The sequence below is a fragment of the Parambassis ranga genome, unplaced genomic scaffold (assembly GCF_900634625.1).
Source record: "Parambassis ranga unplaced genomic scaffold, fParRan2.1 scaffold_32_arrow_ctg1, whole genome shotgun sequence".
Taxonomy (NCBI): Eukaryota; Metazoa; Chordata; class Actinopteri; family Ambassidae; genus Parambassis; species Parambassis ranga.
In genome coordinates this window covers 1617771-1635036 of record NW_021144802.1, presented here as the reverse complement: position 1 = coordinate 1635036, position 17266 = coordinate 1617771, and the positions used below count along the sequence as shown (strand labels likewise).

Below are 17266 nucleotides of genomic sequence, written 5' to 3'. Positions count from 1 at the left end.
TGCAGGGATTGATTGTTTATTGTTTTGAATTGATCTCTGACCTCATGTGAATCTGCAGCTTTAATAAATCTTCCTCAACAGCTGGTCTCCTGTTGGTGGAAACACTGCCACCAAAATTTATGACGTCGCGCCACAATCAGGAAGTGCTTTGAAGGCCAGACCGTCCCATTTACCAACGGTTGAGGATCCTCCAGTTTTCCTGGTTACCACAGCGCTGCAATACCGTTACTATAGTAACAGACCTAACAAAGCCAGTGGTTTCTTCGGGCTAGCGTAAAACACAGTGAAGAGAACCGTCGGTGCTGGTCGAAGCTGGAGGAGGTAACGTCAGTGTCATCCCACAAAGTCCAGCTCATGCTGAAGCCTGACTGTTTGTCACATGGCCCCAGGTGACGTTAGGTTGATGTTAAAGAAACTTAGAAAAGTTGGGAGGAAGCTGCTGTTTACTTCAGTTACAGTAGACGGTTTTATGTGTCTGACGACATGTTGTTGCCTTTTCTGCTCCCTCCCCACACACAATGGACATGAGGAGATTCCCAACAAAGACACGGAGAGTTAGAGTTGTTTTCAGCTTTAACCCATATTGTAATAAGGCCAGGTTAGCTCCTGTTAGCCTGCTAGCTTCAGCCTCGCTGTGCCAGTGCACATAGCCACCTGCTCCTATTCTTATCAGCAAGAATAAAACACATGTGATGGACGTCAGGACACAGTGGTGCATTATATGAACAGGGACACACTGATGTAGCAGATGAGGCAGGGCATCATTATAAACACATCCACAAGGTTTGTTGTGAATTCAGCAGTTTTATAAGCAAATAAAAATAAAGACATGCATCTTTTTGAAAGTTAGTATTTTTAGTGTTTCAGTATTATCTGCATTAAGCAGAGTTTGGTTCATGGTCCAACAACTTTTTGAAACTCAGATGAAGAGAACTGTGTTAAATCAACATGCTGATGTTATTTCATTGATGATATATATATTTAAAGCTCACTTATATTGGTTGTTAATTCAAAAGTATGCTTGCTGAGGTGAGTGATGACGGGGAAACTCTATCAGGTGGACATGAGGGAGATTTGCCAGTGTTTTGTCTCTGTAAATGAGAGAAGGCCTCAGATATGGAGGCTTTGTATCATCTGTTAGTGTAGTGCCACCAGTGTGTTTGACAAAACTGTTGTTTCACTTGGAATTAGTTTCTGTCACCGTGTTTTAAAATCAATGAGTGTTTATTGAATCTGTCTCTGAAATAGTCAGTGTTTACTTCTGTAGCTAAAATAGTTTAACAACCTGTTAAAATCTGCAGGAAATCTCAACTACTTCATATTATTATATTTCATAATATACTAATGTACTTTTTTTCACCACCAACCCACAGAAGGTGTCCCCCCCGTAATGAAGGGCCTCTTCATTACTGTTAGCAGTGGTTGCTAGCACAGTTAATCTTTTTTTAGTTCACCTTTAACCCATGTAGGGAGCATGATTTTTGTTTGTGCAGTGGGATGATTGATAAAATAAAAACACAGCAACATGGAGTAATTATTTATTGTTGTAATCGCTTGGTGGGACCGGGTGTGTTCAGGGATATGACTATATATCAATATATAGTAATAGATCAATCAGTTAGATAGTGAAATATATTAGATACATTGATACATTTATCAGTTTGAGATTCTTTAAATATGAGTTAAATATATTACTTGGATGCAAATGATGCACATTTATTTTTTATTATTTATATCTAAGAATTTCATAGCATTAAACGCAGTTAATCGCAATTTGTCATTGTATACATTTTAGTAGAAGAAAAGGTATTGATCACGTTTCTCTTGCATGTGTGTGTGTGGAGGACATCTTGCTGATTCGCGTATCATAAGTTTTGAACCCGGACCCTCTCGCACCCAAACCGACGATGATTCCCCTACACCACCATGCAGCTTTGTTCTCTGCCGCAAATGCTTTAATTGTGTTAAACATTTTAATCGGATTCATCATGATGTTTGATTAGCCCTAATTATTATGTATCCACTTCAAATGTAACTTTGTAACAATTGCGTGCAGTGAAACTGAAAGTTTAATGTATTTTATTGTGTCAGCCATGTAGTGTAGTCGAACGAGACTGCACGGAGATTCAAATGCCAAACGATCCATGAACCAATAACACACACCGCAATTCATTTTATTCACCACTAGATGTCCTACTCGAGCACTGTGTCATTGAAGCCTCGAGTAATGAACCTTTTTCTTGAATCAGGTGTCGAAGCTTCAACAAAGCCTTGAAAACCCATCACTAGCTGTAGGTATTATCTGTAAGACACAAGAACCAGATGCTGAATTAACTATACAATGATCGGATTGTGGGTTTTTAATGATTGTTTATTGTTAATGTGTGATGGTGTGTGAGCTCTTACCTTTTGTTGTGGCCAGGGGTGACAGTCAAAAGAGTCCCTCTTGGAACAAGCAGGCATTTATGGTTCCGGACCAGTCCACTCAGGAAATAGGTGCAGGGGGAAGGACAATTTTAGTTATGAGTTTTAAACCAGCTTTTAGCTTTTAATAAAAAGGAATTCCATGTATTTATTGTACATATGTATTGTATTTGGTGTGAGGTGTATGGTGGGGTAAGTGTAATGGAGGGAGAAGGAGATCACCTATCTGGGGATGGGAGAGGACTCCAGGTGTGGCAGCAGCTATTTAAAGCGGCCATTTTGTACGTATGGTGGTTTTTCTGTTGTGTGCTGTCAGGACCACATGCTGCCTGTGGTTCCCAGCATGTGGGTACATTTATTGATGTTTGTTATGTGCTTGCTAAAAAACATCTACATAGATGGTACGTCCAACTCTGTCTCCTTCTTGTGAAGTTGAGCTGCTACATGGCCATCCTAGAACTGTGTCACAGGAGTACAAAGCTTTCCACCTGAACAGGGACTTGAACCCTGGACCCTCAGATTAAAAGTCTGATGCTCTACCGACTGAGCTATCCAGGCTCTACATGTTGTGTCAGAGACTAATTCTGTGCGGACAGGTTAACTGAAACAGAGAGCATTGATTAAGGGTGAACTTCCTGTGTGTGCAGACAGTGGAGGGGGTGGAGGAGGAAGTCCTGTTCATATCAGCTGACAGGACCAATTCTGGTGTAAACACATGTTGCTTTAATCTACAAAGTGAAATTGTTATTTGTTACATGTCAGTTTTCTCTTCCAAGGACTCAGTTTAGCATGACATGATCAGCTTGATGTTCATATATGTGTTACACATTATTACTAGATGAGCTGCAGTGAAACATCCAAGCGACCACGTCCCAGCACATATCAGAGATGCAGAACAGATGGAACAGTCTTATGGAGTGATGGAGGCCATGAAGCCTCCTAAAGCTTTGAATGGAGCTGAAGTCATGATGCACTGGTCTTTCTTATATAATGTCTCATAAGTATTTGTTATAATATTGTGTCATTGAGCACTTTGCATATCACTGTCCTCCATGAGGAGACTGTCCTCCATGTCTAGATAAGGCTTGCTGTCAGCAGCAACTATTGCCCTGCACACTGGCTCCCAACAATGCCCAGCTTCAGCCTTGCTTCAGTGGTCTCTATGAACATGACCCGGATGACATGTAAATATACAGTGTGCTCTTTGTAATCTGTATTCTGGCTCTAAAACAAGTGCCCCTTGTGAGAGTTGAAGTCACAATCTTCAGATTATGAGGCTGACTCGCTGCCTACTGCACTAACGAGGCTCAGAAAGAGGTGAAACATGGTCTTTTCTCTTTTTCTTCTTTAAATAAAGACATCTACAGTGCTCATGCTGGCTACTGCACCAACAAACATTCTTAATTTAAATCAAATGAGTGTGTTCTATAAAAAGGCTCTAAAGGTAAAACATCACAGTAATTCTTCCTGTGACACCTTCACTACCAGTGATGGTAAGTGCTCTTGTTTCAAATGTGATGTGCACTGTACCACTGAAGCTCGTCTGTGAAGTGTAGTGCCTCTGTGTGTGTGTCACAGTGATGTTAACAGAAGTCAGATAGGTCTGTTAACACATATAAAAACAACATGCTGAACAACAGCATAGATGTGAAGGTGAATATATGTCCCCTCACATGTTCCTCAGTTAAAAGTGTCATTGCATTGGCCCTTTCGAACCCGGGCCTCCCGCGTGGCAGGCGAGAATTCTACCACTGAACCACCAATACTATGAGAAGCTGACATCTAGTGGTGCCATCGCAGGTTGCAGCCTCCTCATTCCAAAATCAATCCCTCCTCCACATAAAGTCAAAAGTTATAAATTCGCCTCATTACATGAGCGGTTGTGTGTAATGACGCGGCTCACCAGCAGAGGGCGTGTGACGGAGCAACAAGCAGGAAACTACAGGGGAGAAGAGACACAAGCATCCACAGATCAGAACAGACACACTCAGCTCTTCTCTCTGAGACCATGATGATACCGTCACATATCACTGCACATGTTTTTGGCTGCACGTCTGGAAATGAGAGGAGACAGAACATTATCATACATGTTGCATAAGTAAAGTCACATGACATGCACCACTGTAAATAAAGGAAATCACATATTTTTAAGACACTTAGAGCACAGAGCCCAAGAAATAATATAATCTAAAGCTCACAAGACACAAGACGAAGAGAACAGAACAGAACAAATATTTTATTTATCCCAAACTGGGAAATGTTTTCTATTGCAGCAGCAATGTACAGGGTCAGTATCATCCTATCTGCTGGTAAAAGTCTTTCTTGCCGTCAGGGAATCGAACCCCGGTCTTCCGCGTGACAGGCGGAGATACTATCCACTATACTAACGAGGAATGCTGACAACCACCATCTGTCATAGCAGCAGCCACCTGGTGCGGTCATGTGTCAGCTGGGGTGTGACGGAGTGGCTACGTCAGTAACTGTGGGCAGACTGCAGGTGTGTGTGCACCCAGACACACACAGGTCCCAGCTGAGAGCAGCCGGACCTTCCTGTCCTCCTGTCCATCGCTGTCCAAGGTGAACCGACACCACCAGACCACAGGGCCATTATTTATTTAGCAGGAAAGAAGAAGATGCTCTGCAGCATTCAGGTGTTATCAAGACAGCCCCTATAAAGGAGAGGTTCTGCTTCTCAGGAGGGTCACACCCTAATACAAGACCACTTCCTGTTATGCAACAAATAGACTTTATGATTCAATGTTGAGCTAATGCCACAGCCACAGAAAGACATTTCTCCAGCTGCTAGACAGCAAGCCTTACCTAGACATGGAGGACAGTCTCCTCATGGAGGACAGTGATATGCAAAGTGTCCAGTCTTTGTTGACACAATTAGAAGAAATCTTGAAATATTTTTTAACATTTTAAGGCAATCACTGCAGATGACATCACGACGCATTTTGCAGACATGGGCCCCACATTTGGCACAGTGTGCCCCACATTTGGCACAGTGGCTCCACACACGTCTGCGCTGGAAGCACAAAGTGCACTGCTTGCGGCTTTTAGATGGCCCTGGCCCTTCTTTTTCTTCCTCTTCTTCTTCTTCTTTTCCTTCTTCCTTCTTCCTGAAGGACCAGGTTTTCTGGCTGTTCCATGCAGGATCGACAGCCACAAAGAGTACAAAAGCATTGAAGCAAGACATGTCCAGCATGTGATATAAAATGCACGTTGGCCCTCTCGGTGTCTTGCGCCGGCACGAGTATGTACCACACATCTGAAAAAGAAATGCTCAGATGGTTTGAATACATTTACACACAACCTTCTTATTATGAAAAAGAGTCTGAAATCTTCCAATAATATGTAAAATATGGAATACAATTGAATAAATAGTATGGCTATATCAGACAATCACAATAATACATAATAATACTACATACAAATGTATTTACTTAACATGTACATAAGTAAATAACTTGGGTAATAATTGATATGTTGCTTACCTGGTCCAGGTGGTCCACAGCTCCTTTGGCTTTGCTGTAGTCCAGGATGATCTGGGGCTTTAACTTACCAGACTCCTGGAATACTGGCTCCCCGTTTTTTGTACTGCGGAGGACCACATTCTTCGGTACATACGACACTGCTGTCCAGTCCTGGGTGAATGCAAAGCAAGAGGACAGCACCTGTCTCTGCTTCACGGTGAGCAGCTGCTGGGGGAGCTCTGGCTTATTTTTTCGCACTGTCCCAACCAGAGCCATCTTGCCCTTTTGGAGCTCTGCAGCCAGGGGGAAAGATGTAAAAAATTGCCCGCAGTCACTGTGTAGCCCTTTTCAGTTAAGATAAGATAAGATAAGATAAAACTTTATTAATCCCGAAGGAAATTCTTAGCTGAAGGACCACCCGCATCCCCTGGTTCCGTTCTCTGGGTGCTGATGCGGCAGACCTCTGTGTACAACTCCAATCTCCATGCATAGGAGGTCTGCACATCACTCAGCACCCAGATTTTTAACCCGTACTTGGCGGGTTTGGAGGGAATGTATTGTTTGAACGAACAGCGGCCCCTGAAAGGGACCAGCTGTTCATTAACACATACATCCCTCGCTGGGTTATACATTTTTGGGATGCAGGTGGTCCATTGGGTCCACAGATCTCGCACAGGAGCCAGCTTGTCTCACCTGTGGCGCTCTGGCCAGGACAGTCGATCATCAAATCACATAGCGAGGTTGATGGAGGAAAACCTTTTTTGGGACATCTTGGCTGCAAAAATGACCCTCCCTGTTGTTTCATCCCAGAGGCTCTTCATGGACTCGTGTCTGGACCGGTACATGCCGCCCAGGATCAGCAGCCCCAGGAATTCACGCAGCTCCTCAAGATCCACATCTCTCCATTGTGGCACTGAATGCCTTCAATGCTTTTGCTTTTGAAAGGTCCACAGCTGCGTGGTAGCGCTGCAGTGTCTCTCCGAGTCTTTCTTCGTGTCTTTGCTTCTTTTTAACGTCCCGGGCAGGAGCAGGTGAGTGATCGCAGTTCCGCCGACGTCACAGGTTGAGGGAAAAAAGGGCAATCGGGCAGTTCAACACAAATTTTAGAATTCAAACTTAAATGTTTCTAATCCATCACCAGAACACTGGGAAACACATTTACTACCCTTTGTGTCATCAGGGACAAAAATGTCCGCTTCTAAAAACTGCTCTAAAAACTGAACAGATTCATATTTTTCTGCATCAATATGTGGAACAACTTCAGGACTGCTCAGAACTACCAAACATGACATCATTGGAGGAGTTTAACGCTTTAAATGCCAGGTAGCTTGCATGATGCAAATATTTCATGTAAAAATGCACAAAACAAGTTATTTTACAAGTTGGGAGGCTCAGGCATTATTTTATATCTGTCATGTCAAAGTTTATCCAAAATATTGAGTTGGAGTTATTAGTGTTTGTATTGCAGCAGTTTTAAATGGTGTTTTCCACTTAGGTCCATTAACTCCTATTATAATACTACATTTTAATATCAGAGCCATAACAACATGGAATCATGCATTTCTTAATGTAAGGGTTTCATTTGTGAGGACATGTCAAAGTTCATGATCATAAATTCAGCTTCACATTCTTCATTTCACTGCTTCTAAGACAAAAACATGTTCTGACCTGAAATCACAGTCAGTGATTCAAATGAAAGTGAAACATCATCAACATTTAAAGCACAAAGTTGAAGCTGCTGTCACTTCCACACACTCTGCTTCTACACACAGCACAGACTCACTGAGGAACCAGAACCCAACCTGAACCCAGCATGTAGAGGCTGAGTGAATGTGGTGCTGAAGGTGTGGAGGTGGATCAGTGTGTCAGAGGAGACTCTGTAGAAGGACAGAGTGCCAGCAGGACAGTCCACATACACTGCTGCTCTGTCAGAGCCAGAGGAGGAGGAGATGAGTGTTTTTTCTGTTATTGTGCCAGACAGAGTAACCACGATCAGAGCAGCTCAGACTCCAGGACTGATTGTTTGCTCCAAACCTGCAGTCATCACTGTTTCCTTTCCTTCTGATTCTTCTGTAACTCACTGATATATGAACCCCTCCTGTCCTCTGAAACTGTTGTGTGGTCCCACCACCACCTTTCCTTCAATGGACAGCATCCAAGCACTGGGCTTCATCATCTCAACTGAAATGAAGAGTTTTTTTCAATTTCACATAGATGGCGGAAAGAGTCATCTATGTGAAAAAACCATCAGCTCTCACCTGTTTACAACTCTGTCCTTTCATCCCTTCCTAGCAGGTTTCACCCCCATTTAAACTCTAATGATGGGCTATCAACTAGTCCTGCACAAGTCCCTGGCATAGTTTCTGGCTATACATGTTACACTCTATACAGTGTGTTATACAGCTATAACACACTTACCGTACATTGCAGCAGCTATCCACTGATGTTAGCATTAATGTGCTAGTTAGTGTGTGTGTGTTGACAGTCTGCTATAGTCATCTGGGTGGAAAGACAGCATTTCTCATCATCTATGGAGGCTTGGGATACAGTTACAAAATAAATCTAGTCAATGCATATTCTAATCTAATCTCTAATCCAATTACTTTACACCAACTACTGACTGTTGACTACTATGACTACTGTTAGATTAGGACACCAGTATTACCATCCAAACAAAAGGTTCCACTGAGATTTGAACTCAGATCGCTGGAGTCAAAGTCCAGAGTGCTAACCATTACACCATGGACCCTGCTTCACATGGATCTTCTTCTCCTCCTCTATCCGGCGAGACTGTCCTCCATGAGGAGACTGTCCTCCATGTCTAGATAAGGCTTGTCCTGTCCTGTGATTTTTGTGACTTTTTATTCCCTGAACACCCAGCTTTGCTATCCTTGGGATAATTTTATGACATGGAGCAAATAAATTGGTCGCTCAGTGCATTGGACAACATTTTCTCACAAAGAAAGACATCACCGGGAGAACCCCTCTGCCCTGAAGGGACCCTAGAAGATGTGGAGGATCTATTCATCTATTGGACATTGGTAGTAGGCATACTTCTGAATTGCGTGGGAGCTGTCCTGCTGTACCGAAAAGTTGGAAAAGCCGCTGCTGGCAAATTGGCACTACCACTAAGCGTGGACACAAAACAAGACCCTGGGCTCATGGGACCTCGGATCTCAGAATTACATCAGAAGATGGACCGGATGGAAGAGCTGATCTGCAACATTTCAGCCCGCTCCGGAGAGGGCTGGAAGCGGGTGGATAACATCGGAAGACAGTCTGACCATTTGAGGATCTCAATGGAAGGAATATCTGTCAAGCTGGAAGAGATGTCGAAGGTTCTCCGTGCACCTGCAAGGGACGAATGCGCACTGAGGCCGGACTGACCTATCGATCACTGATCTGGGCAAATTAATTACAGATCGAAAATTGTTGTTATGATTTTGGTTGATTTTCTGTCTGCCCCCCCCCCCCCCCCCCCCCCCCTCCTGAGGCCCTGAAGAATAGCCCAGCAGCTGTGCTCCTATCTGACTCCTGTGCAACTCCTATCTCCCGTCAAGGACAACTGGTGAACTGCCTGTAAACATCTTGGCGGTCTCAGTCATACTATCGCACACACTTCTCATGGAACTGACGCACATACATTCCCCTCCCTACCCCTCCCTTCCTTCTCGTCTGCCTCCGTATCTGTTGTTTTCTCCCCCCATCCTCTGTGTCCATGAAAAAATTCCATCACGTTACCACGTGTACTGTAATCAAGGGTCAATGTCATTATGTGATTATATTGTTTGTATGTACCGCAATCTGCAAATGTATTTTTGAGAGCCAAAAGGGCGCCTTGAACGGTCGCCCTGGTGCTTTTAGTGCACTCTTGCACTAGACACCACAATAGTTTTAATTTGCACATACAAATACTACCGTTTACTGCTTACTTTTGCACTTCAGCCACTTTACAGTCTGTTTACATTGTTCATGGACATTTGGATAGTTATAACATTTATGACTTGATAACCTGTACATACTTAATATTTTATATTTTATTTGTATCTATTCTCTATTCTATTTTACTGTGTCTTATATTTCAAGCTGCTCACTTAGAGACAAATAAAATTTTCTGAATCTGAATCTGAACAATATGTGAGAGCCCAGAACTGTGGGTCTTCAGAAACAACACTGACGGCTGTGTGCTGCAGAAGTTCTCTAACAACACTGCAATTGTTGGTTTCATCACTGACAACGTCGACGTAGAGTACAGAGGACTGATGCAGAACTCTGTGGACTGGTATCAGCGAAACCACCTCCTGATCAATGCAGGACTTCCTGTGCGTTTTAGAGGATACCTCCAAGAGACTTTTTTTCTCGTCTAGAGGTGATACGTATGTGTACCAATTTTCATGTCTGTAGGTCAAACGGGGACTCAGATCTCATTCCAGGGGGCGCTGCTGAGCCATGTGGCCACGCCCACATATGACGATTTGGGGGTTTTAAAAGGTGCACAGGGGCTGATGTCATGATAGAGTAAGAGGCAGGTAGGATGAACAAATCAAGAAACACAGCAGCTTTCTCTATGGTGGCGAAGGGTCAACTTCATGACGTTGCCCCGCCCACACGGTGTAACATGCATTTATGCTTGCATTTCAGAATCAGAATCAGAAATACTTTATTGATCCCAGGGGGAAATTGCTTTCATTCCAGGTGCTCCATGTATACTCAAAAAACAGGTTACAAATATAAAAAAAGGTAAAGTAGTAAGTGTAAACTAAAAATAAAACCTAATAAATTCTAAACATTAATAAACATTCAGTTTAAATCCAGGCTCTTGCACGTTTCGTGCTTGGGCCCTAATAAAGTAAAATAAAATCTTAATCACAGCTTCCTTAATACGAGCTGAACTTCATAGCTATAGCTTCATAGCTGTAGTTTCAGCAGCCAGTTTAATACCGTTCATATCTATATTTGATATAACAGACACGATGACCATCCTTTAATGCTTTTGTTGCTTTATTACTTGAACTTTTGTCGCTGAGCTCCGATGCTGTTTGATGAAGCATTTTAGCAACAGACTGTTGCACTGTGTCCGTCTTTATTGTGATGACAGCTCCTATTTCTTCACACTTTAGATGTTCCTAAAAGTAGAGTGTGCATCACACACTGTACAGTATTTATCAAGTATTATTGTTCCTCCAGTGCACCATTTCTTCTGTATAATTATTATTAGCAGTTATTACTGAAGATCGATGCCCCTACAAATATTCAAACTTACTGTAAATTCAGTTGTAGGCTGATTCATCACTGTCATTTCTCCATTGTTGTTGATGGATAACCAACTTTAGATATTTTTAATGAACAATAAATGCCCTGAAGCTCTGAAGTGTATTGTTTTTACACTGCACACCTGGTTTGGATCTTACAATGGTAACCTAAACATCACAGGAACTATACAAGAACAACCTCATGGAGGCTTCAGTGGTGTTTGTAATAAAACACGATCCTTCTTTTTTCACAAACAGTACAATACAGCACATGTGACGCCACAATGAGCAAAGCAGAGACCGCAGACCACGTAACACGGCGTTACTATGCTGGAAAAAACGTGTCTGCCTGTGAGCTTCTGTTATGTACTGTAGCATCCTAACTTCCATCCTTACAAACCACCTGTCCTCTGTTTAAAATGTGGACATTATTGTCCTCAAAAGACTGACTGTCCTTTCTCTTTGAGGTGAAGATGGACTGCTGAGTGTTGTCCTGTGGATGTGTCTCTTCTGTCCTGTGCTCTTTACCTGTGGGGTGGCTGTGGGTTTTTATTGACTAATAACATATCAGTTCTAGAATGATGTGTGTGTGTTTGATGTGATTTGATGTGTGTGTTTATCTGGTTTTAGGGGTCAGTGTGTGTTCATCCATACGCGGCCGCCTGTGTTGATGTAAATGTGTGTGTCCTGTCAGCCATGATCATGCTGAGACAGAATAATGCTGGAAAAAGCTCCCAGCTGTTAGACCTGAAGGTAAAGCTGCATGCTGTTGTGGTTTCTCTGAGTGTAGGATCACAAGACTTCTGCTGTTTTATGTTGTGTGTGTTGATCACGATCAGTGATCAATTCAGAAGTTAAAAGAAAAAGGCGTGGTGGCCAAGTGGTAAGGCGTTGGTCTTGTAAACCAAAGATCATGGGTTCAATTCCCATCCATGCCTTCAAAGATCTGTAGGAGGTTCCTTTTAAAGAAAGACAAAACCCATTGAGAGTAAAAACTATAGACAGAGCTTCCGTGATGTCACCCATTTGTTTCTGAAGAGCCGTTCTGAGGCTCGTGGGAGCCGCCATGTTGGAAGCATCACGTCCGCCAAAAACTCCAAATACGTACAAAGAGGGGGAGCACGAGTGGAGTTTGGGGGCGGGCCATCGTGAAAGCAGGAAACTCGCGCTGTTATACGTCAGCCTTCTGCTGCTCAAGTGGCAACGCCTATAATTATGCAGAATTTTAAGTCCGAATATAATTAAAACGAGTAAGTTATATAAAAAAAAATCACCCCCATACAATTGACACTAGAAGAGAACCTATCATCTGAGACCAGAATTTTTTTGTACCAGGCTGTAAACATGTTCATTCCTGCTGTGAAGTCGGACATTTTAACATGGGAGTCTATGGGAAATGACTCGCTTTTGGAGCCAGCCCCCAGTGGTTGCGGCATGAATTACAAGTTTTGACACTTCCGCATGGGCTTCAAGTTTGAATCCCGAAGGTTGCCGTCTGACAACACCACACAAAACAAAGATGTGTTAAACTGTGTGATCGTTGGCTGGAAGCACTGCTTCATGAACCTGTGTTTACTGTTCATTAAGCTTAGAGACGTTTCAGGAGTATGTTTGAGGAGTAAACTGATGCAAGTCCTCACAACAAGTGTATTTCACTGCACAAACACACACTCAGCTGATGTGTCCCAGGAAATGTCTTTTTGTCTGACGTATTAGAAGATTCTAGATTCTAGATTCAACAACTAGACAATTAACCCCTGCTGAGACCCCCACAGGGTTTCTGTGGCTGTATCTCCCTCATTCTTCATCCTATGTGGATGAAACCTTACAGTCATGCTGAACATTTGACTCACAGCTGATATGCTGAAATGCTACAGACACTGCGCCACCTACTGGCCAGAGGACCTGTCTTTTGTTTAGGGGCCTTAAACAATTTCCCTCTGGGATTACTAAAGTACCTAAAATAAAAAAAAAATGTAAAAAAATTTCCCAGAATGCGTAATTTAATCCAAGTCTTCAAAATGGTGGAACAAACATTTCACACATTTCATTTCAGATCCTTTATTGTTCTGGAAAGAAAACCAAAACAAAGTCCTGACGTCCCATTACAAATATCATGGCAGCTGTTCATCCCTCTCCTGACGGTTCTCTTCCACCTCCAGCTTGTCCACACTTTCCGAGCTTTCCGAGCACATGTGACACGCGTGGTAGATAGGTCGCTAATTCCAGACAGCTATAGCGCACAGTAGTCTTTTACTCATTTACATTTCAGTTTCAGCTGCTGACACATGAAGATCAGAGGGCACACATGGCTCGTTGGTCTAGGGGTATGATTCTCGCTTAGGGTGCGAGAGGTCCCGGGTTCAAGTCCCGGACGAGCCCTGATGTGTAACTGTATTCCTTGTAGTTGATTCTTTTCAGTTCCTCTCTAACTACCACACAGCTTTACAAAGCTAACAAAGTTCTATTCAGACTCATCCCAATCCAGAGCAGTTGTTCCACAGTAACACCTGCAGGAGGACGTCATCACCCAGTATGTGACCTGCACTGTGAGCTGTAAGGTCTTATACAGACAGGTGTGTGTCTGTCCTCATCAAGTCCAATCAGTATCATCAAAGACAGCTGGACTCAGATGAAGGTGTAGAACCATCTGAAGGACGATCAGAAGAAATGGACGCACCTGAGTTCAATATATGAGAGTCACAGCAAAGGCTCTGATACTTAGGACCATGTCATATTTCACTTTGGCTTTTTAATACATCTGCAAACATGTCAACAACTCTGTGTGTTTCTGTCAGTATGGGGAGCTGTGTGGACATTAATGAGGAAAAATGAACTTCAATGATTTTAGCAAATGGCTGCAATATAACAAAGTGAAACATTTAAGGGGGTCTGAATACTTCCTGCACCCACTGTACACATAACAAATGAATGTGACTGAAACAACAGCTCTGTGTGTAATATAAATATACAAACTAATGTGATTTGATCAGAACATTTTAAAAGACAGTGATGATCTGTTCTTATTGTCTAAACAGGAACAGTTGAAGCTCAGCTTGCAGCCCCTGTATCTCAGGCTTCTCAGCTTCTCTTCAGATGTTTGGACGTTTCTGCTGGAACCTCTCATTTAATGACTCACATTTAGAACTTCTGACTTTATGTGGAGGAGGGATTGATTTTGGAATGAGGAGGCTGCAGCCTGCGATTCCACCACTAGATGTCAGCATTGCACAGCATTGGTGGTTCAGTTCAGATTGAGAGAATGCAAAGAGTGTGCAAAGCTGTCATCAAAGCAAAAGCTGGCTGCTTGGAAGAATGTCAAACATCAAACATATTCTGCTTGGTTTAACACTGTTTGTTCACTACATCATTCCACATGTGTTCCTTCATAGCTCTGATGTCTTCCGGATGAATCTACAATGTAGAAAGTCATAAAAACAAAGACAAACCACTGAGTGACTTTTGACTGGTACATTTAAAATGTCATCATATGTCCAAACCAGCAGGGGGAGCACTGATCATAAACTCTCTGTCTCACATGTTATTGTCATGTGTTTTTTTGGACGATGATGCTGACTGTTGTTTTCTTGCTTCTTTCTGTAAACAGCTTGTAAACAGCAGCTTCCCTGAGGGAAAACTCAGCTAATAAATGATGCTGTAACCTCTGGGACTTGATCTGCTGGGTGGGAGTCCACTACATCAGTGGTCCCCAACCACCGGGCCGGGGACCGGTACCGGTCCGTGGGTCATTTGGAACCAGGCCGCACAGAAAGACTGAGCAAAACATATATTATTCATTATCTGAGTCTGAAAGCTGTTTCATTTATAAATCGATCAGATCCATCCGCCTGTGCCTTTAAGCACCTGTCCAGACGCTTGTCTCGGTCACGGGATACGGCCCCAAAATTAAGCCCACAAGCTAGCACAAATGAATAAAAAACAAACGTCTTTGGAGAGCTTCTTCGGAAAGGGGAAAAGGCCTAACGAGGAGACAGGAGAAGAGGAGCCTACCCCTTCAAAGAAAAAGAAACCCGCATTTAAAAGACTATATCAGGAGTCCTATTTAAAATACAGATTTATTGCAACAGGTGATTCTCACACACCAAGTCCACTCTGAGTGATGTGGCGACAGACTCACAAATGAGGCAACGAAGCCTTCAAAACTGCGAGACCGAGCACCCTGCATTAAAAGACAAGCCATGGAAGAAAACATGAACAAGAACGACTGAAGCAATTAATGACGGCCAAAACAAAATTACGGAGTGGACTGGACATAAGAAACACACTTCGGGTGTCATTGTCTCCCATTATCCCTAGATGGGACCGCCTCATTGCTGAGAAAGCTCAAAGGCTCCCACTAATTAAGCATAAGAGTAAGTTGTCTCTTTATGCACTTTTTTTTCTGTGCCGGTCCGTGAAAGTATTGTTTTACATGATACCGGTCCGTGGTGCAAAAAAGGTTGGGGACCGCTGCACTACATCATCCATCCATCCTCATCCATCCAGCCTCCATTGGACTTCTAGTTAAACACAGGAGAAGTGATTCAAAGGTTGTGGGTTCGAGTCCCACCAGAGTCATAGTGCCTTTTAACTTCCTGTGGCGCCGTCCTTCAGGGTGGATACAGCTCCTGTCCTGAGAGCTAGAAAAAAAGGACTGCACTCAGACATCCTGGAAAACAGCGTCACTGCCCCTGGCTTTGTGACCGTACAGGTGGACAGAGATCTGACTGGTGTGAGCTTTTGCTTGGCACAGAGGCAGCTAATAAACTGAAAGTTGTACCTTTTTCAAATGACATGGTGAGGAGGAGAACAGAAGATCTCTCAGCTGACATTCAGGCACAGCTGCTGGATAGACTGCGATCATGTAAGAAATTTTCCTTTCAGTTGGATGAATCGACAGAGCAGAGCATCTCCAGTGCTGCTCAGTTGATAGTTTTGGTGTGCTATCCCTGGAAAGGAGATATTTTGGAAGACTTTCTGTTCTGCAAGTTATTGCGCAGATAAAGTCTGTCAATCCAGAGATTAAAGCTGCTCACTGTATGCTGCTGAACATGAGGCACTGCTGGATCACTCTGAGGTGCGATGGCTGTCGCAATGGCTGCAGCACAGAGCTCAATCAGAGGGAAAGAAGAAGGAGCAACATCACTGGAGAGCAGACTGGAGAAGAAGGCAGCGTGGTCAGAGCAGACAGAAACAGGTGCTGCAGGGTTTCAGCCTTTCTCTGACACAACCTGATTCAGATCATGTGCTTCATCTGGTGCAGAATGATACAGCTGTAAATCCGAATGAACTCAAAATTCATTAGTAATCCTGTACTCCTGTTAACCTGTCATTGTGATCAACAATTACATAATGCAATTAGCAGAAAAAGTGTCAATATTATTACAAAGGGGCAGCTAATTATCTATAGGTTTAGATTTTGTTAGCCACAACACCCACTGTTTTAACAGAGACAAAATGGCTGACAGTAAGTAAATAGTAAAAGTACATTATTTTGTTACATTTGTACTTAAGTACAAGTAAAAGTACTGGCTTAAAAATAAAGTACAAGTACCCAGAAAAACTACTTAATTACAGTAACTTGAGTATTTGTAATCAGTCACTGCCACCCTTGGATATTTGCAGTCCACCCCTGGACACATGCAGTCCACCCCTGGTCACATGCAGTCCACCCCTGGATATATGCAGTCCAGTGCAGTGAGGCATGCTCTGTTCTGTACAATGGAGAAACCAAACAACTACTCCAAAAACTGGCCTTCAATGTTTGTCAAAGTTTGTCAAGATGCTTATGTTTAAGGCAAAAGCTGTGACCTCTTTCAAGTTTTGCAGCGTATTTTCGCTCGAAGCCGTGAAAACATGTTAATCAGACGAGGTGGCCGAGGTGGCCAAGCAGAATATGTTTGATGTTTGACATTCTTCCAAGCAGCCAGCTTTTGCTTTGATGACAGCTTTGCACACTTTGCATTCTCTCAATCTGAACTGAACCACCAATGCTGTGCAATACTGACATCTAGTGGTGGAATCGCAGGCTGCAGCCTCCTCGTTCCAAAATCAATCCCTCCTCCACATAAAGTCAAAAGTTCTAAATGTGAGTCATTAAATGAGAGGTTCCAG

At 43.0% G+C, this 17266-nt stretch overlaps 4 non-coding genes across 4 annotated transcripts; 2 read left to right on the top strand and 2 right to left on the bottom strand.

Moving 5' to 3' along the window:
- Positions 1–2909: 2909 nt before the first annotated feature.
- trnak-uuu (transfer RNA lysine (anticodon UUU)) lies at positions 2910–2982 on the bottom strand. The gene has a single exon. It is a non-coding gene; the product is annotated as a tRNA-Lys (tRNA).
- A 5595-nt stretch (positions 2983–8577) lies between these two features.
- On the bottom strand, positions 8578–8649 carry trnaq-uug (transfer RNA glutamine (anticodon UUG)). Its single transcript has one exon. It is a non-coding gene; the product is annotated as a tRNA-Gln (tRNA).
- A 3369-nt stretch (positions 8650–12018) lies between these two features.
- Positions 12019–12090, top strand: trnat-ugu (transfer RNA threonine (anticodon UGU)). The gene has a single exon. It is a non-coding gene; the product is annotated as a tRNA-Thr (tRNA).
- A 1372-nt stretch (positions 12091–13462) lies between these two features.
- Positions 13463–13534, top strand: trnap-agg (transfer RNA proline (anticodon AGG)). Its single transcript has one exon. It is a non-coding gene; the product is annotated as a tRNA-Pro (tRNA).
- Positions 13535–17266: the final 3732 nt, after the last annotated feature.